General features: G+C 53.6%; 1 long non-coding RNA gene across 1 annotated transcript in view; it reads right to left on the reverse strand.

Moving 5' to 3' along the window:
• Positions 1 to 21,147, reverse strand: part of LOC310847242 — a 107,014-nt gene that overhangs the window by 32,380 nt on the left and 53,487 nt on the right. The gene's annotated exons all lie outside the window — the stretch shown is intronic.

Below are 21,147 nucleotides of genomic sequence, written 5' to 3' on the forward strand. Positions count from 1 at the left end.
TGAAGAAGCCACCAACCCTCCTGCCCTAGCTGGCTCTGCCCGCAGGCTCGCCCCCACCCTGCCCCAGACCGCTACTCAGAGCTTCCTTCATGACGGTTGGGCCTGCCCTCCTCCCCTCCCCTCCACCTCATAATGAACATGCCTGAATATAATAACAATAATTAACCATAATAGATGTGGAAATGTGGTGACCCAGCTGACTGGTTCAACTGGATTTCAGCGGTTTTGAATCAGGGGGGTGTTGAAGTGCTGCCTTTAAACTAGGTCAGCCAGGACTGAGTGGGGGCACCTGGCTCTCGCCTTCATCCAGCAGCTGGCTCTACTTGGGAGGAGGGAGAGGAAGAAAAGGCCGGGTCAGAGCCATTCGCTCCCTCAGTCCCAGCTCAGGGAAGAGGGACTTCACGGATACAAAGTGGAAGGTTGAGGATGACAATGAGCATTGCACTCGATGATCCTCGGTGTCTCTTCCGGCTCTAGAATTCTATGACCCCCTCCAACTGGGGGTTTTCAAGGAATGACTGAGCCGTGCAGGAGGATCCTCTGTGGCTGGCCACTGGCTACTCCCATGGTCAGAGAAGAGGTTCCTTTGAGTCCTGGCCTTAGGGTGGTGGTGGTGCTGGCAGAGAAGGTGCTCTCCCTTCAAATCATCCTGGAATTGTGGGGGCCCAGAACTGGATGCAGAATTCCAGGTGGCAGGGTGCCAACTTGAATAAAATAGGGGGGCAGTTAAGCCCTGCATAATCGATCACATGATGCAGTGCACACACACCATTTGAATGGCAATGCCCATCAAATATTTTATTGAGGGGACAAAGCCCCTTGGCCCCTAGGAACTGGCTCCTATGCCGGGGGGGGGGGGTCTGACCAAGGCAGACTAGAGCAGGATGCTGGACTCAGAGTACCTCCCTCTGATTCCTCCTATTGTGCAGGCAACACAGCACAGAGGGCTGAAGGGGGGTGGCTGGGGGTGTTGAAACAAGCAAGGAGTGGGGCCATTTAGATGAAGCACCAGGGCCCCTCCAGGGAGCCATCAGCAAGACCAGCTGCCCGTCATCGGAGCCCGAGGCTCTTCCCCAAGTCTCTTGGGCCTCACAGCTGGCTTCCTGACAGGGGCTGCCAGCCCTGGGGGAGGCTCTGCTCTGCCTGCCCTGTTGGAGGCAGCCAGTGCTTCTGAATCCCAGTTGCTGGACTGCTCTTGGGCTCAGGTCCTGCTTTGAGGCTTCCCCCTCTGGCATCTGGGAGGCCGGGAGGCCAGGCTGGCCTGATCCAGAAGGACTCTCATGTTAAACTTGTGGATTGGCCTGGGTTGCCTCCCCCTTTCTGATCATCCAAAATCATGGGAAAGCCCAGTCTTCCAAGGCGAGCATCTCCTCACCAACAGCACGTCCAGCTGCAAGCAGGGTCCTCCTGGCTTCCTTGGACCCCGTCTCCTGAGCCTCCGCTCCAGGGGAAGCAGCCAAAGCCTCTTTCCCCATCCAGGGAGCCCCATGCGGAAAAGGCACCTCAGGCCGACCTGCCCTTGGACACCTGCCAGTTGTGGGGAAGAGTAATTAGGAAGCTGCTGGAGAGAGGAGCTTGTTCTGCGTGGGTGGCCAACACGCAGCCCAAATGACAGCCAGCAGCCCCACCCGGCTGCATGCCATACCTGTGCTTCGAAACGGAGCGGGAGAGAACCCCACCCCTGCCGCGGGGGGGGGGGGGGCAAAGACCTCTGGGTCTCATCAACCCCCACATCCAATGCCCTTTTAAATGAGTTGTGGGGGTATTGGTTTGTTTTGTTCTTATTTTTATTATGTCAGTGTTTTTTTATATATTGTAATTTTATGTTGTTGAGATCTATAGATGAAGTGTGGAATACAAATTTATTTAATAATGATAATAATACCTGAGGGGAGAAAAAACCTTCCAGGGGCAGCGTCTTGGGACTGCCCCATGCCTGGGCTGCGCTTGCCATCTCCGCTGCCCCATGTGAGGGCCTGCAGCAGGGGGATCTGCAGCAGCTTGTCCGGCTCTTTAGCCCTGCAGGGCTCAGGGCAAGGACTGCGGGAGGCGGGTGGGAAAAGGGCACCCAAGTCCCTAAGAAAGAGCCTCGGGATCTGTCCCCGCATCCTGAGGCTGAATCGGAAAGGCCTCTCTCTCTCTCTCTCTCTCTCTCTCTCTCTCTCTCTCTGGTCTCCGCACCGCCCTCTGTTGTGCCGCCTCTTACTTTTCTTCTACTAAAAAGTCCTAAATGTGACAACCTTTCTGCCTAAAGGAGTTGTTTCACCCCTTGGCTGTTTCAGTTGCCCTTTTCCGTAGCTTTTCCAGCTCCACAATCTCGTTTCTAAGGGGAGGCAGCCAGCACACGCCAAGGGTGCTTTCACTGTGCCATTTTCCATGCCTGCAAGTAGTACTTGCCTTCCAAGTGTCCCCATCTTTCAGAGGTCATCCCAGTTTCTGATCTGAACCTGGAATGTCCCTGGTTTTGCTTTTTCCTTCCCTCCATGTCTCAGACAACAATTAAGAATGGTGTGTGTGCAGGTGCAAAAACGGAGTCCAGTTTATACTGAAAATAAAATCCCTGCACCAAATGAAGGAAATGGGGAAGCTGGCATAAAAAGCCCTTCCTGTACTGTAATTTTGAAGGGAAATGTCAGCAATCCACTTTAAATTGCAGTGCTTCAGCAGCCGGGCATTTAGGAAGCATGTGGAGTGTTTCTTCCAGGGGTCAGCAACCTTTTCAGCAGGGGGCCAGTCCCCTGTCCCTCAGACCATATTTTGAAGAAGAAGAAAATGAACAAATTCCTATGCCCCACAAATAACCCAGAGATGCATTTTAAATAAAAGGACACATTCTACTCATGTAAAAACACGCTGATTCCTGGACCGTCTCTGGTCTGAATTGAGAAGGCAACTGGGCCACATCTGGCCCACGGGCCTTAGGTTGCCTGTTGCTGTTGTTGTTGAGTCGTTTAGTCGTGTCCGACTCTTCGTGACCCCCTGGACCAGAGCAGGCCAGGCAATTCTGTCTTTGTAGGTTGCCTATCCCTGGTTTATTCCTTTATTGTAATCTATTGAAGGTGTTGTACATGATCCCTTCACTTGCAAATTGTTTCTTTACAAAAATCCTGTGAGGTAGGTTTAGTGGAGAGGTTGGCCCAAGGTGACAAATGATGTGTATGTGATGTCTTCATGTGTGGTGAGATCAAACACGGGAGCAGCTTCCTGATATAACAACAACAACAACCAAACAACAACAACACCTCGCTCATCTGCCTGGGTTGCCCCAGTCACTCTGTGTAGAATAGACTGTCCCTATTTTCACTGCACAAATGTTGGAGGGTCTGGTCTGAGCAGTGTGGGAAGCCCTGAAGGATGGACTCCACCTGCCAATCAACCCCTGCTTTGCACAAGCTCTGCTTCGGTGCCCTAAGCTCAGCTGTTAGGCAGGTGTTTGACAAGAGCAGCCCTGCCCAGGAGGCTGCCTAGGGCAGCAGAATCTCAAGAGGTGGGCAGAGGAAGACATGGTTGTTGTCAGCCACATGCCCTCTTCTGGAATCACTTTTGGGGCACACGTACAGCCACCTTCCCCAGGCTGCTCTCCAGCGAAACCTGGTCTTCTGGTTTTTGGCAAGGACCAGAGATACACGCAGAGTCTGTGGCAAAAATGGTGGGAGGAGGCCGCCCTGTTGAAAGGCACATGACGTCTAGAAGGCAAGCCCAGCCAGCACAGCTGTAAAAAAATTCCCTGCTGGTGATCATTGGGAAAGAGACTGGAATTAAAACTGGAAACATGAACAGATATCCAGTCTGAAACCATACTGGACCCGGCTAAGCTTTGCAAATGTGCTCGCAGTTTTATTGCTGCACCAATGGCATAGTGAGGCAGGTCCAGCAAAGGGGGGGGTGACCCTTAAGCCGAGAGCCCCTCCCCCCGAGACTCAAGACAGAGGCTTTGCAGCAGAAGGGCCTTCAGGATAGGAAGGGGGCAGAATCTCTAGCACAGCCAAGGGACCCAACCCCTTGTCTTTTATTTTTATGCTGTGAACCACCCTGGATATACACATGAAGGGAGGCGTACAAATTTAATGCATTATCATCATCATCATCATCATCTCAGCAGAGTCCCTCCTGGAGAGCAACTAGTGGGGGGGGGGAGTTGCCGTACCCAAGGGTGGGAGTGGGGGGGGGGGCGTCTTGTTGGAGGGGATGTGGTTGTCAATGGGGCTCTTTTCACCCAGCAGAAGCTGAAGGCCAACAGCAGCAGCAACAGGAGGATGAAATGGGGGTGGGAGCTGCCGGGGGGGGGCAAGTTTCACATGGACAAGAAGGACACTCCTGCCCTGGAGCCCCAAATGAACTTGCGTCAAAAATGCTGCTTGGCTGCAGGCCTGAAAGGAGAGAGCAGCAAGACATGCTTCTGCTCACGCACTTTGCTTCTGGGGAAGAGGAACTTGACACAGGGCTTGCTTTGAAGGGCCCCCCCCCCCATTTCCTCCAGGCCTGTAATTGCAGCCCTCACCCCTGGTCCCACAGAACTGGATGGGGCAGGGAGCACCAGACCCAGAGGGGCATCCTTGGTCTCTGGTCTCCGGTCAGGTCTGGGCAGATGGAAGAATGTAAAGGCAGAATCCGAGAGAGGAAAGGGCGATATTGCAAGGCAGGGGGTGGGGGGTGGAGATAAGAGAACAGCAGCTTATCTGATGCAATGTCCTCCCTCCCTCCTGAGCTGGCCAGAGCAGGTTCTTATTGTTGCCTGCTGCTCCTGTTTCTCACACCAGACCAGGGACTTGCCTTGTTCAGGTAAGAGAATGGGTCACCTGAAGTTCATGCACCACAGAGACACTCTCTCTCTCTCTCTCTCTCTCTCTCTCTCTCTCTCTCTCTCTCTCTCTCTTTCTCTCTCTCCTCTCTCTCCCTCCATGTCCAGGCAGTCTTGGAAGGGAGCAGGTGGCTCTGTTTGCCTCAAAGCAGACAGGGGGAGCTTTTCCCCCCCCCCAATGTTTCCTTGGGTTTTTCCAAGGGGAAAGAGGCTCAGGAAGAGCCAGTTGGAGGCTTCAGGTGGCAGGTGCTGGGGGGGGGGGCTGGAGGTGGGCTGTGCCTGGGTTGGAGACTGCCCTGCCAGAAGTACTCCTGGTCATAGTTTTTGCAGGGCATGGGGGCCCAGGAGGGGCCTCCTCAGGGGCTCCCTTTGGCACTCAGGTGGATTCATGCAGTCCTTTGCTTCTCTCTGGACGCACCCTGGATGGTGGCCTGGAGGCCCACAAGTCCCCACAAGTGTTTTTGCAGGCAAGGCCTGGCTGAGTTGTCATTCCTCCCTGCTCCCTTCCGGGGACGCAGAGATCATGCCACGCAGCTGGGGCTTCGCCTTCCTGTCAGCTTCTCTCCAGCTCCAGGTGCCAAATACCTCTGCCATGCTGAGACAACAGAGTTTGCTGGTGTGGGGCGGCTGCTCTGCTTAAGCTGCATATTTTTAATTTCTGCATGTTGCATTTCATGCCATCTAATGACCCTTATTTTAAAAAAATTCTGAACCCAAATGAGATTAACCTTTTGTGTTCACAAGACAGCTTCTACTGGAATAAAGTTGTTTGTCCTCAAAGTGCCCCAAGATAATCTGCTGTTGTTTCTCCCCAGCTTTTTAGAAAGCAGGAACAGAGTCATTTGTCATGCCGATGAGCATTGTGGCAACTGCCATGGTGCATTTGCATTGCAAACCACCCTGCTTCTCTCAGCATCCTGAGTGCACCGGCCTTTCTGGTTTTGCTGTGGACATTGAACAACAACGCATGGTGAGAGGGCAGGTTGGCATGACAGCCCAATCTCATTGGACAGGGCACGGCCCAGAAGGGTATCTGATGCCCCTTCACCTGGCCTGGCACAGCCATCCCCCAAGGCTCCCCCTGCCCATGATGCTGCCAGGAGGAACCTGGGTGGGGCGATGGGAGTCCCTGAAGGGCCTGTCTCCAGCTTAGCAGCCCCCCGACTTGCAGGATGGCTCAGCCTTGGCTAGGGGAAGATGGCGGGCAGCTCATTCCTGGCACTAATCAAGGAGCTGCAGTGCAGGATGAAGGCAGCCAGGAGCCTTGTCTGCAGGCTGATGAGGCAACCCTTGGCAGCTCACCTTCAAATGCATGCTGGCAAGTTATGTGGGCGGCCTCCATGTGGGAACCTGGCTTAACTGGCATCTCCTGTTGGCAAGAGAATCCACCTCTCTATTAACCTAAGTAGGCAGGCGGGCGGGCGGGCAGCCTCCTCTGTTGTCGCTCACACTTTGCTACAAGGGCAGACAAGCAACACCCAGCGGCGGCAGCAGCAGGCAAGCAGGAGAAGATGCCAAGAGGGCTGCCAGGCGGCTGCCTTTTGCCTGGTGGCTCCATTGACGCCTTCTCCCCCAGGCTGGGAGACTGCTTGGAATGGCTCCATCTGGGAGACCTAGGCAAATTCTCAGGGGCTCCTGCCTCAGCCGGCCGAGGAGAAGCTCTTGCGATGCCTGGTCAAGGTGGGTGGGGAGGCTGAGGTGCTAAGAAGAACTTTGGAAGCAGCCGTATATCGCATCAGACCATTGGCCCATCTAGCTCAGGACTGCCTACACTGGCTGGCAGCAGCAGCTCTCCAGGATTTCAGGCAGGGGCCCTCTCAGAAGATGCCAGTGGAGACTGAACTGGGGACCTTCTGTTTGGAAGGCAGACGCCCTCCCCAAACTTGCACAGACCCCATGCAGGTCTCCTGCTGGTGGTTCAAGGTTGTCTCCTGCTCAAGCCAGAGTTCCATCCCCCTGCAAGTGCTGCTCCTGGTGCTGCGGACACTGACCACAGGCTGGCTCATGGGGCACTGTGCCCACACCTGGCCCCAGAGTATCCTCTCTTCCAGGGCTTCTGGGGCAAAGGAGGGCCTTTCTCCCCACCTGCTGCTACCTGGGATCCTAGGGCCTTTCCCCTCCAAGGCAGGGGCCCAAACATGCTGGCTTCTCCCTAGCTTCCCTGCACACCTGAGGAGTGAAACGTGGCCCGGGGGGGGCAGCAGTCTGCAGGGGATGGGGCAAGAGAACCAGGCCAAGGACTTGGGGATGCAGCTGCTGCTTATCACCCCTTTAATTAGAGGCCTGGAAAATTACTGTCTGGCCGTCAGCTGCAGGGCAAAGCAAGACTGAAATTGGCCTTCTCTTCCTCTTCCTCCTGCTTTGCAAAATTCAAAACACCCCCAGGGAGCTTCACCTCTCACCCTCGTCTCCTGTCCTCTCCTCTGGGACACTGCTGGGAGCAGAAGGGAAGAGGAAGGTCTCTGGCAGAGCAGCAAGGAGGCCTCTCATCTCCCAGCACCATCTCCCCTCCGGCCACCTAGTCCTCCAGGCACTCCCCCCCCCCCCCAGTTCTTCTTGCTCATTGCAGGACAAAACACCTCCTTGTTCTGTCCAGGACAGGCCTGCTGGGGCTGAGCTCTCTGAACCAGAGGGAATGCTCCTTAGGCAACAGAGCCTAGAGGTCAAGGAGAGGAGGAGGCCAGACTGCAGCAGCTCAGGGAGGCTGGGCTGGGCTGGGTGAGGAAGAGATGTCTTTGTCACAGCACATGGAGCAGGGGGCTTCCAGGGGCGCTTTCTGTGCACCAGGGGTCCCCATGCTTTGCACTGTGCCAAAGTAAGGAGGCGCTGCTCCCCTCCCTGGTCCAGCTGCCTCCTCCCTGCTAGTTCTTGTCAGCTGTGAGGGGCCACTGTCAAGAGCACAGAGGGCCTTCTCAGTGGTGGCACCTGCCCTGTGGAATGCCCTGCCATCAGTTGTCAAGGAAATAAACCACTATCTGGCTTTTAGAAGACATCTGAAGGCAGCCCTGTTTAGGGAAGTTTTTAATGTTTGAAGTCTCATTCTGTTTTTAATGTTATGTTGAAAGCTGCCCAGATGGGTGGGGTAGAAATCATCATCATCATCATCATCCTGTTGGATGAGCTTCAGCCACTGGGCTGAGCTAAATGTCTTGTCCAGGCCCTCCAGCATCACTGACTCACTGCGTAGGGAAGTCTCTTCCAGAAACTGTTCTCCCTTTGCAAAATTCCCTTTCTGGCCTGAGGGACAGTGTGATCAAAGGAAAAGGGGCTCAGAATTTGCCCAGCATCTTTGGCCTGCTGGACTCAGGCGTGAACTTGACCGGGTTGCCTTGGAGAGACTCTGGTGCTTTTCCTTCTCCATCATCTGGGAAGGAGGGGGGAGGCTGGTGGGTCAGCAGTGGCACACGACACATCGCTGCTCAAGGATCGCTGCTCAAGGCAGCAGGCAGGGCTGATTTGTGCCCAAACAGGAAAGGGAGACTCTTGGCCGGGTTCCTTGCCAATTCCCAACCAGATTCCCTAAACAAGCCAGCCAGGCAGCCTGTCCGGGGTATCCTGCCTCTTCCAGCCAGAGCCCCTCGGCTGCCCTGGGTGCTTGGTCTTCTGCCTCCTACAGCCCCCAAGTTTTGACTTGGGCCTCAGCAAAAAGAGAGACCCTGCCTGGTCTGTGGATCTCCTCATCCTCTCGCTGGCAGCCCATCTCCATCGACGCATATATCACATATATTCAACTATTGTGTTCCTTATTTGCATATTTGGTTTCTTCCTTTTACATTCTGCCTTTCTTCCACCATGGAGCTGGTGTGTGTGTGTTCATGTGCCATATGTTTGGGGGCTTCCAGGGGGTCCCCCATCCACGCACCAACCCAATTCAGACCGGCTTTCATTGTGGCCTTCAGACCATACCCTGGGAGCATGGTTTTAGAGACGAGTGACTTTTCTAGGATGGAGAGTGATTTACAGAGTGGTTTAAAAACATTGTAACAATGTCATAAAATGTTATAGGACCCATTCAGAGAACCTGACGGCTTAAATGCAGCACATCATTAACCTAGCTTTATGAGGAACAGTTGAGGGAGTTGGGGATGTTTAGCCTGGAGAAGAGAAGACGGAGAGGAGATTGATAGCCATCTCCAAATATCTGAAGGGCTCCACGAGGAAGATGGAGCAAGCTTGTTCTCTCCTGTTCTGGAGGGAAGGACCTGAACTAATGGAGTCAAATTACAAGAAAGGAGATTCCAGCTAAACATACTGTCAGGGGCTCAGGAGCAGAGGCACAGGGAAGAGAGGAAATGGAGAGCGAAGGGGAAAAATCTGAGGGCAGCATGGGAGAAGATGACAGTGGCCCGAGAGATTCCATGAGCCTTTCCAGCGAATCAGAAGATTCCCAGAGGGGGGCGCCAATGGCCAGGGCAAGGGGGGTCCCAGGGGGGACGCGCCAGGAGCAAGGGGCCAGCGGGGACTCCCTGAGCAGCAGTTGGAAATCAGGACCAGCTTCCCCACCAGAGCGTAGTGGGGGGGAAGAATCCCAGGTATCAGGGCCAGCGTCTCCTCCAGGAGGGAGAGAAGATGAGTTAGGGCTGACCACGCCTCCATCGGGGAGCGAGGGAACGGTCAAAAGGAAGGTTGCCGGCTGGGTGCGCGCGCCAAGTTCAAATGTACAGGCGAGCGGCACAGCAGGTAGCCCGGATAGAGAACCAGGTCCTAAAGCCCGCCGGAGGGTGGGGAGTGAATCCGGGGACTCAGCATCAGAAGAGTCCAGAAAGGGTGAGACCCCAGCGGGCAGGAGGGCCCAGAGGAGGAAGGAGCTAAGGAAGAGGTGGAGCAAGGCTAGAGTCTTAAACTGGTGTGGAAGGGGAGGAGATTCAGACGGAGCTTCGGCGGTCTAGAGTTTAAGACGTAGAGCTGCGCGCCAAGGCTTTAAAATTGAAACTGAACTTCAATAAAGACTGTTGTATATAGAACAACGACCTGGCGTTGGTCCTTTGTGAGCTGGGACCTAGGGCAGTTCTGACACATACGCTAGAACTTTCTGGCTGTAAGAGCCGTTCAGCAGTGGAAGAGGCTCCCATGGAAGATGGTGGACTCTCCGTCCATAGAGGTTTTTAAATAGATGGCCATCCATCAGGGATTATTTAGCTGTGATTCCTGAAGTTCAGGAGGTTGGACTAAATGACTCCTGGGTCCCTTCCAACTCTGCGATTCTGTGATTTTCCTAAAGCAAAGCATCCCAACAAATAGCAGGAAGCAGCAGCCCCAGAGGTGGCAAAAGCTGGTCTTGTGCAGGGTGGGTCAAGCAGGAGTCCCCTTTGCAGGAAGGGAGCCCCACAGAACTGGAGAGGGGGGCATCTGACCGGCCCCAGCAGACACCCCCAGTTGCTGCCGGGAGCTTTCCAGGGGAGAAGGCACCCCCTTGTCTTCCTGCTTACAGCAGCCCTCTCAGGCAGGTTCCAGTTATCAGCCCATATTGTTGCAGTTGAGAGCAACCATTGCCTTCATGCCCAATGAGATTTATTTGCCTTAATTTACAGTGGTACCTCGGGTTACATACGCTTCCGGTTACAGACTCTGCTAACCCAGAAATAGTACCTCGGGTTAAGAACTTTGCTTCAGGATGAGAACAGAAGTCGTGCTCCAGCGGCGCGGCGGAAGTGGGAGGCCCCATTAGCTAAAGTGGTGCTTCAGGTTAAGAACAGTTTCAGGTTAAGAACGGACCTCCAGAATGAATTAAGTTCTTAACCCGAGGTAGCACTGTATTGCATTTCTATCTCACCTTTTTCCTCCAAGGAGCTCAAGGTGGTGTATCTGGTTTTCCATCTCCTCATTTAATCCCCACAACAACCTGTGAGGTAGGTTAGGCTGAGATGGGAGACTAGTCCCAGGGTCACCCAGGGAGAGTCACAGCTGAGGGGGGATTTGAATCCTGGTCTCTCCCAGCTCCTAGTTCAACTCTCAAGCTTTGCTGGTTCTGGCCAAGGGTGACCTGTGCTGGCAGAGCAAGGCTGTCCCTCTGCCCCCAGCTCCCCTGCAATGGCCACTGCTATGTACTAAGCCTGGATCCTAGAACAATAGGCAAGTAGGATCCTAGAATGCAACAACTGATTGGCCTGCAGGAAAAGACCAATCGGGCTGCAGGAGGGAAGCAGAATCAGCCAATCAGACGGGACTCATTGTGTAAAGAATGTATATAAAAGCCTGAGTTTTGGGGGGCAATTCAATCACTGTTTTACAAGCTGCAGTAAAGAGAATGAACTCCGAGTCTATTTCAGCCACACTAGAGGCGGTGGGGACCTTTATTTATTCTCACCTCTGCCCCACTCCTGGGCAGGCAGGAGCCCCAGTTGCCAGCCGCAGGCAAGGGGCCCCTGGGAGGTCTCTTGGGAGAAGTCAGCCCTGCTCCTGAAAGGAGGGGATTTGGGGTCCCGGCTGGCTAGGGTAGAGCCCATGATATTGCTATGAGATTGTGAGTGCAAGACACCCTAATTTCCAGGATTCAGCAAATGTTAAAATTTAATCAGTGCCTGCAGTATTAAGACTGGATGCAAGATGCTGGATTTAGCAAGTATTAAAATTAAAATAGCCAGGTGCGCCAAGAAATCACCTGGCAGGCGAGCCATTAAGAAAAACAAAGGTAAGGTAATGAGCCATTAGGAAAGCCAAGGAGAGGGAACTCCGTGCCAGATAGCAACTGGGAGGGGCCCCTCCCTTAGCTCCAAGTTTAGCTTGGAAGACAAGGCAGAGTTTGAAAGCAGAGTTCCAGAGTTGGCTATGAGGTGGGAAAGGTTGCAGTCTAGAAAAAGTCAGCAAGCTGCAGAGTCAGAGCTATGGCTGGTGTCTGTTTTGAATCCAAGGCTGAAGCTCTGGGAGAAACAAGACCCTTTTGAGGTGTTAATACTGTGAGCCCCTCCATTGCAGGCTCAGGTTGTAGATATGTGCAAATAAACCATTTATCATAAAGACTCCACAGTCTCTGCTGTGCCTCATACTCAAAAAGAAACACGGACCATCACCCCTGGCCTCTCTCACCACTCAGAGGCAACACAGTGTTGCTTGGCTTAGGCTCGGTTTGCAATGGAAGGTCCGGGGGCAGCGATGGTGGTCTGTGGTTGGTGGCAGTCAGCGATGGCCCTGAGGCAGAGGCTGCGGGTTGCCTGCTGTTTCGTTTCTCTGTGGCGTGATCCTGATCCCTCATCCTGCAGGGCTCCCCACTTAGGTTAGGCTGGCACAAGCAGGCTGCCAGCTTAGCAGGTCTATGAAGAACAGGCACAAGTCCCCCCTCCCCCAAAAGACAAGCGCTCGCTAACCAGCGGAGCATTAATGTGAGAATGTCTGGAGAGCCCGCCCAGCATCCTGTTCTCACCGTGGCCCAACCAGACGCCCCTTAGGGGAGACTAGCCAGCAGGATTCAAGCACGAGAGCCTCTAGCAACTGGCATTCTGGAGCACTGCTGCCTCTGAGCATGGCCATTGTGGCCCTTCTTGACCCACCCCACCCCCTTGCTGTGGCAGAGCTGGCCTTGGCATGGGGAAGGAAGGCTCCTGCGGAGACAGGGTGTGTATGTGGGGCAGGGGGAGGTGCTCAGCCTGCCTGAGGATCCCTGGGGAAAGATCCTCCTCAGGTGCCATTAGCAAGCACTTCAAAGAGCCCTGCTAATGAAATAATGTTACATCAGAAACAAGGAAGGGAGAGGAGGGAAGGCTGGAAGGGCAGGAAGCCTTGTTGACAAGCCAGGAGGAGGAAATGGAGCCAAGCAGGGCAGCCCAGAGGGAGGGTGGGCTGCCCAAGGAATTCTGGTTGGCTGACGCAGGCAGGCTCCGGGTTCCCATGTGGCAAAGAGGCCATTGTGAAAGGTAGAGAGAAACCCCCAGATTATGACCTCTCAGAAGTTCCCTCCTAGCATCTGTGAGAGGCAGGGACTGAGCCAAGGCCACCAGCGAACCAGTTCAGGCTTCATGGCTGAGTGGGGATTTGGACCCTGACCCTAGTACGATGTTCTAACCAATACACCACACGGCCTCAAACCTCTGCCCCAACCTTCTGGTGGCAGCAGCTCTCTGGGGTCTCAGGGAGGAGATTCTTCCAGCCCAACCTGCAGAGGCCAGAGGAGATCTCCCGCTTGCAGGACTCTGCACTCCTCTGCCAGGCCACCCCTTGGCCTAGGATTTCTGCTGAACCCCAGATAGGTGGGGTATAAATATATTTATTATTATTATTATTAGGCTTTGCTGGCTCAGCCGATCTGGGACACTCAGTGAGAAAGAAATTGTCATATCTAGACAGTCTTTGAACTACATAGGAAAGTTCCTGAAATTATTATTTTATTATTTATTTATGCATGAGGCTTCCTATCCTGCCTCTTCTTCTAGTCGAGCAAAAAAGGGGTAGCATCCCCTCCCCCCAAAAAGAATAAAAACAATATGATGAGAATTTTGACTAGTTGAGATAGCCAATGGCACCCTGAGGGCTGGACTGTGTCTGTGGGACCCAAATCCAGAGCCCTGTGCAGCAGCACCCCTGCAGTACAGAGGCAGATTTAGGGGAACGTGATCAGTTTGCCTGCAGATGACACTGAGTTGAGAGGGCACCCCTGAGGGTGCTGGAACAATGAGGGGCAACAGAGAGCAACAGGTGGGTGGGACTGAATTTAGGCATTGCACAGGGCCCAGAGTCTGCCACTGCCCAATGCACCGCCCCCAAACAGCCAAAGGTGATGCTTTGGGGAGCAAACCGCTGCCCTGAAGCCCAGGCCCCAGCTGTCCATGGTTCCACTTTCAAGCATTTCTGAAAGAGCAAGATGGGCAACGGGCTCAGCCTGCCCGCTGTTGAGGTTCAAGGGCTGGTCTTCTGGAGGCACAGAGCGGCTCCTCTGCCCAGCACCTCCCTTTGCATCCTCATCTCCTGGCAGACAGCTTCGCGTGTGCCAGTCAGCCAGCCAGGGAGGGTGGCATCTTCTCCAGGGCTGTTTCCCAATATTTCCCTCTGTTTCCTCTGTTGCCTCAACTTTTATGCTTTGCCGCCAGTGAATAAACATCTTCTAAGTGTGCACATTTTTGTGGAGAGTTTCTTCTGGAAACACCCTGCCTTCCCCTCAAAGCTTTGCACCTTGAAGCTGTTAATGGGAGCCAAGAGAGAGTAGCTGAAGGGGAAAGAGAGGGAGGAGACGGGCACAGGAATGGTCTGCCCAGTTGGGCCTCCTCTGGCTTCAGACCTAGAATCAAGACAAGGCTGGTGAGGCCTTGGTGCTGCATTGCTTATGGCAGTTCACCCAAGATCGGAGGGGGGAGGCCCCTGAAACTCCCCCCTTTATCCTGAGGGATGCAGCCAACTAAGTCACACTCGTGGAAGAGCCACTGACACCTATGATGTTTTCATGTGTTGTAAACTGCTTGGAGATCTTTTTCTTAAAAATATAGAAGTCCACAAATGAAATCAATAATAATTGTTGCTGGCATCCCTCTGTCCGGAGAGACAATGGAGTGTGCTTCCGGGGGTGAAGTCAGACCACCCTGGGGCGCAAGGCTGGGCGATGTGTCTGGAGGTTGTGGGCTGCCCAGACAACCAGACCCTCCCCCCTTGTTCATGTGGTCCAAAGGCAAGCAGAGCAAGACGTCTGGCACCAGCCTGGCTGCAGCAGTTGCTGGAAGGAGGCGTATGAGGCACCATCCAACATCTTCGGGACTCCAGTCTGGTTCTGTGTGGGATTTACTCCTCAGCCTTTTCTTCTCTCAAAGAGCCTGTCTTTGCATGCAGGGGGTGAGACCTCTTGGTGTGGCTGCTGTCACTGCCGGCAGCTTCTAGGAGCCACAGGTGGGAGCTGAGTGCAGGTGGGGACCCAAGGTGGACAAGCTTTTCCAGAAGGAGCAGGGCATGTGCTGCACCAGAGGAACTACCCCTCCCCTAGCACCCCATACAAAAACAAACACAAACACAAACCTATTCAGAGCACGATTTATTTATTTATTTTATTTGCCTGTCATTTAATTTTGCCCAGGGCAACCCAAAGCAACTTACAACTAATCCCTGGGGAATCTAATGCAGGTTCTTCCTCACGTCAAGGCTGCAGCCCTCTCAGCTTCCTTGACTTGGATGCAGCAAATGTAGCTGGATCCAACCCTGAGGCAACAGCTTAAGAGCCACCCCTCCCCCAGCCTCCCACCCCCATTGTTGGCAGCAGCAGCAGCGGCAGATTTAGGGTGGTGCAGGTGGTTTCCCCCCCCCCCACAGGGTGCCAAGCTGAGGGGCTGCAAAATAATAACAAATGAAAAGGGAAATATTGTGGGGAGGGGCCTTTGTCCTTGCTCAGGGCACCATAACCAAAGTGTGCCCCTGACAGTGACCTCTGTCATGTGGGGCTGGGCCTCAGAAGTGGGGGCTGGGTACAATCAGAGGCAGCCTGTTGTTCTGGATGCGGCCTGGAAGAGCAAAGTGGTAGAGCCTCCTTGTCATTATGTTTAATTGCAGCCCCACTGCTGTAATTTGCCCCATGCAGGGTCCCTCCTGCTGCCACAGGCAGGCTGAGTCAGGTGTTTGTGCTGGGAAGGCGGCCTCCCTCCCCCTCCCAGGCCCACATCCCTCCACCAGGCTGGGCACGCCATGCCCCACGCTGAGCGGCTGCAGCAGTGCAGCAGACAAAAGGGCCACACCTGCCTGCACCTGCCCAGCAACCCTGATACTTGTGTCACGCAAGAGAGCCAAGGAGCCCCAGTCTCCCACCAGAAGGCAGTGTTGGCACCTGGAGACGTGGCTGGCCGCCTTTCTCCATGACAGCCAGATGCAGGCCGAGACTGGGGAACACCCCCAAAGCTCACAATGCAGAACTCAGCACCCCAGGCCTCCCGAGACACTCAGGGAAGAAGGCAACCTGGGCCGCTCCTCACACACACAGCTGGACACCCCACCCGGGACAGCTGAGCCACCAGACCAGAGCAAAAGCAGCTGACTGCTGGAAAATTCAGGACAGATCAGAGGAAAGGCAGAGTTAAACTATGGAACTCCCTGCCACAAGAGGCAGTGACAGTCATCAACCGGGCAGCCAACTTGAATAATTTTTTTGGGGGGGAGGTAAGCCCCACCCTGTGTAATTGATCACAAGATGCAGCACGCACACACACCATTTGAAAGTGCAACATTCAACAACTTTGGGAGGGAGGCCCGCCATATTTTAAGGGGGGCAAAGGGCCCTTGACCCCTAGGAGTTGGCTGCTATGGTTATGAACAGGGATGGCTTGAAAAGAAAGACATATTCATGGAGAGGAGAGCTCTTGGGATTAGTTGTAAGTTGCTTTGGGTTGCCCTGGGCAAAATTAAAGGACACGCAAATTAAATAAATCATGCTCCGAGTAGGTTTTTTGGTTTGTTTGTTTGTTTGGTTGTTGTTGTCGCACAGAAGGTTAGGAGAGGCGGGTAGGAGCTCTGGTCGGGAGGCAAAGTTTGTTGCTGGAAAAGCCCAGGAGGGGAGAGTGTCCCTCTTGTGCTCAAATCCTGCTTGCAGGTTCCCCACAGGCATCTGCCTGGCCCCGTGGGAAGAGGATGCTGGACTTAGATGGGCCCAGCAAGGCTCTTCTTATGTTCTATATGAATAACAACTCCCCGCTCTGCTCTGGGTACCTCCTGGGGTAATGAGGGAGCAAAAGGGGAGCCGGGAGCCATTTGTTCTGCTTCTAGACCAGTTGCTGAGGGAGAAATAAAGTGCTTCTTATTGCCCCAAGGCTTCTTATTGCCCTCTTGCGGCTGCGGAGCAGAGAAAGGCAGCTAGAAAGCGAGCGTGCAGGAATCGCCAGGTTGGCACGCCTCTGCTGCGCAGTTCGCCACTCTCGCCACCGGGAGGCGCGCTGCCTTTTCCCGCGAGTCGCGCTTGCACAGGTCCACCACCAGATGGCGCAGCGGACCGCTGCGAAGCCGGCCAGGTGCGACGGGGCGGTCCGCTGCGCCAGCCAGCCGGGTCCAAAAAGGCCGGGAAAAGAGCCCTGGCGCAGCGACACATTTGCAGAGCGCCCCCGGCAGCGGCCACCCCTGGCTTCAGGCTTCACAGCTGTCCGGGTGTGGAAGGAGGTCTCGCTGGAGCTTTGGAAGAGGCACTGGCCGTCGGACGCGAGGAGGCGAGCTGGGGCGTTTGGAGGGCTGGCCGTCCGAGGTCGCAGGCTGCAGGCCGGGGGGGGGGGGGCGGTTCCAGCAACATGGACTTCCCTGGCTCCTGGGCAGCCCCCCCCCTTCCTTGCTGGTCTTACCCGAGAGAAGAGCCAACTGAGCCACCAACTTGCGGTGAGGGTTGGGAGCTGCTACCCCTTTGATTCTGAAAACTCCAGCCAAGCATTTCAGAAAACAGGGGCCAGGTCCTGAGAGCCCCAGAACTCTCGGTCTGTCTGTGTTTTGCAGAAGTTTAGGTTTCCTGAGCTGAAGTGGATTAAAGGGCTCTCGTTGTTGCTCCGGAGCAAGAAATCAACTTTAAAAAGGGTGGGACTCTTTGAAGTTTGGAAAGTGAAAGTAGAATTGTAGAGTTGGAAGGGACCCCCAAGGGTAATCTAGTCCAACCCCCTGCAGTGCAAGATGGGGAATTGGAATAAAAAGTGTGAGATGAACGACGCAGTTTGCAAACAAAGCCGGCTTGGTACTGAGGCGCCACATTTAATTTTTTCAAAATGGAGGTGAGTGTTGGTGTCAAGGGCTTCAAGATCTGTGGTAACTTGGATGGGGTGCTCTAAAATCTATTGATAACGTCCCACAGAAAACAGAAAACTGGATTTGGCCCAGCAGGGTCCCCACAGCCCCCCATTCTGCCCCTGACACCATCAGGACCTCTCATGCAGGGCTGACATTCATACTTCAAAGCAGCAGTGGGGAGCTTAAAGTGAGCTGCTCTCTACGGCTCCTTTGCTAGGAGCCAGGGGGGCTGGCAGGTGGGAGGGGCACCCCTGGCTGCCGCAGGAGGAAAGAAGGCTGCTTCCTGCAAGCCTTGGCAGCATGGAGGGCTTCTCCTTTGCCTGCAGGTGCCTTTCCAATGCTGGGCAGGAGAAAGAAGCCCTTTGCCAGCCCACAGGTGCCTTGCCATTTCCCACAGGCAGGTAGGCGACTGGCAGGTAGGTTGCCCCTCCCACCTGTCAAATTTGGCTCAGGGTGGGGGGGGAGGGCAAATCAAAATCTGGGCCCCAGAGCCAAAAAGGTTCCCCACCCCTGCTCTGTTTGGACTTGTCAGACGCAAACTCCCAACAAAAAAAAGTTACGTCAGGCATTCCTCAGATTGCAATACCCACCCCAAAAAGAAGCCAAACAGGTCAGCGAAACTGAAATTGTACCCAGGAATGATAATCCATGACAAGGCAGACCTAGAAGGGGAAATGGCAGAACAGCACCAGTTGCTCCTAACTACCCAGTAAAGCTGCTCAGTCAGTAGAGCATGAGACTCTTAATAATTTAATAATAATAATTTTAGTATTTATGCCCTGCCCATCTGGCTGGGTTTCCCCAGCCACTCTGAAGCTCTGGATGGTGAGTTCAAGCCCCATGTTGGGCAAAAGATTGCAGGAAGTTGGACTGGGCGACTCTCACAGTCCCTTCCAACGCCACGATTCGAAGACCTTTCTAAGGTTGGTGTGTGCTCAGAAATGGAGGGAGGATCCAATACCTACCGAGGAAGAATGGCAGACAAAGTTAATAGAATATATAGAAATGGCAGGATTGACAAACAGAAGAAGAGATCAGGATAAAAAAGTATTCAAAGAAGATTGGAAATGTTTTGCAGACTATTTGGAAACATATTGTAAATATAAGTTAACAGTAAAAGTATAAATTCAGCAGTAAGAAATATTGAGATATAAAGCTGAGAAGAATAAGATATGGGGGAATTAGAATATGTAGTGGAAAAGAAAGCAACAAAATGAAGCACGGGTCACTGTGCATTGTTTTTACTTGAAGTATTGTCATTGTTTCAAGTGTAAAAATTGTAAATGATAAAAAAGGCTCTTTCTAAGGTGCATCATCAGTAACCTGGAGCCATAATGAGCAATGAGCCTTCCCTTCATGGACCGGCACTTGCTGACAGACAGGCCACCCCCACCCCCCCACCGCACTTACTAGCAGCCACAGGACACAGCAAACAGAGAGGCAAGGAGCAGCCCTGCAACAGCCCCAAATGCCCACTCTGCCCCCCCCCCCGTCTGCTCTGGCAACACTATAAAAGAACCTCTTTATCTCGCCCACAACACCAGAGTCTCGTTCCCTTGGCACATCTTCCCATCTGACCTTCAGCCGCCATCTCCCATCCAGTCCTCGCAAACAAACCAAGAAACAAACAACTGCACACCCAGCTGGCACTGGAAGTGGCAACACAGAAAAGTCAGGTGGGGATATTTAGGCCTCCCAGAAGACTCTGTAGCTGTTGCGGGAACCACATTCAAGGAAGGGGCTTTGGAGGGAGGCCTGCAGCAGGAAAGAGGCTCCATGCTCTCACCTCTGCACGGAATCCGAATGAGGAGTTTTTATCAGGCTTCCAGTGCCAGGATGTCTGTGTGAGCATTTTTGTGAAAGGCAAAAGAGCACTAGAAGAGCCTTCTGGATCAGGCCAAAGGGTGCCTATCCTGTTCTCACAGTGGCCAAGCAGATGCAGAAGACAATTGTATTTTGAGGAGTTAGGTGGCATGTCCCTTTCCCTTTAACACCCCCAGTTTGATTCTGGTGTTTCACACACCTGTCGGGAGTTTCCTGGGTTCTCCTGTGTTGCAAGTCCTGGCTGGATGCCTGGCTGCAGGTAGTGGGAGACTCTCGGCCGCTCCATCTCAGGGTCCTGCGCTCATCATGAGTAACGCCAGGTGCACTGGATTACATCAAGGCAGGCTATAAAAGCTACAGGTGGGAGGGGCCCAGATCAAAGGACCTGACAGGGGTCTTTCTCCTGCTGCTCTAGCTGGGGCTCCGGGCAGCTGGAGGGGAGATTGGGCAGCCCCTGTTGGGTGTGTTTTATGTTATGCTTTGCATGCCTGCTGTTTGTTAATGAAACTGTTTTGGTTCCCCTTCCACCTCCTCATTCCTTTTGTCCTGATATCCTTGGAAAGAACTGCTGTATTTGGCAGCACAGAGACCTCAGTGGGAAACCAGCAAGCAGGATCCAAGCACAGGAGCAACTCTGTGGTTTCCAGCAACTGGGATCCAGAAGCATCGCTGCCTCTCACTGGGAGCAGAGCAGAGCCAATGGGGCCCCTGACCTTGAAGGAGCTGGTTTCCAAGGAGAAAGCTCCAGAGCAAACAAAAACCAAAAAACAACAAGGTGCCTGGAAACGGATCTCTAAAGTGCAGGAAAAGAGCAGAGGAAAGCTAAGTGCAGAAAAGCTCCAAGTCATGTCATTTATCACCATTTATGCTTTTCTGCATTTGGTTTCTTCTGACCTCCCTGCTTACCATTTCTCCTCTCCACCGTGTAGACATGCACCTGCCACTCAGGAGCTCACAGCCTGAGTCTGAGGAAGTAGACTCTTGTGCACAAAGTGTATGCCATGTTATTAGGGCATGTTATTACAACAAGCCCATGTTCTTGTCTTGAAGGTGCCACCAGGCTCTTTGCCATTTCTGCTGCAGCAGACTAACAAGAAGGCAGCTGCCTCCCAAGGCTGCTCTCCCTAATGTGGCAGCAGGACACAGGCAGGCCAGCCTCCTCTGCTGAGCTCCTGATGCCCCAGCTGCAGGGCCTCCTCCTGCTGCTGCTGCTCTTTGTGATTTGTCTTCCTACACATCTGAGGAGTACCTGGGTGGTCTCCTTTTCTCACCCCAGATGGGGGGGGGAGGGACAGGACGCTTAGCGAAGGAGGATCTTTGCCACCTGGGTCTTCCATTTGCAGCAAAGAGCTGGATACCTGGGGAATGACTGTGCCCTGGAACAGTTTGGACCCGACTAGAGGGGTGCCTACCGTTCATTGACTGCCCAGGACCAGCTGCAAGATGTCAGTGTTGTTGAGCAACCATTGTGTTCAGAAACTGAGCATGAATGTAAGGGGAACAATTGCCAGGAAGGTCTCAGTAAAGTCACATTTGATTTCAAAAGAGGAAACTTTCCCAAAATGAGGGGATTGGTAAAAAGGAAGCTGAAAGGCAAAGTCTGCAGATTTGAGGAACATCCCCTCAGTTCCTTCATCCAGGGGGCTTATAAAGTCATTGAACAACAATGAACCAAGGCAGAATCCTACAGCGCCCGCCCCCCCCTTGTCACTTTTCCCAGGATGACGAGGAACCATTAATGAGTCCTCTTTGGGTTCGGTCAGTCAACCAGCTACAAATCCACCTGACGGTTATCTCGTTCAATCCACATTTTACCAGCTTCTCTACAATAATATCATGGGGGGCTTTGTCTAAAGTCTTAC

The sequence above is a fragment of the Podarcis gaigeae genome (assembly GCF_964106915.1).
Source record: "Podarcis gaigeae genome assembly, chromosome: 6".
Taxonomy (NCBI): Eukaryota; Metazoa; Chordata; class Lepidosauria; order Squamata; family Lacertidae; genus Podarcis; species Podarcis gaigeae.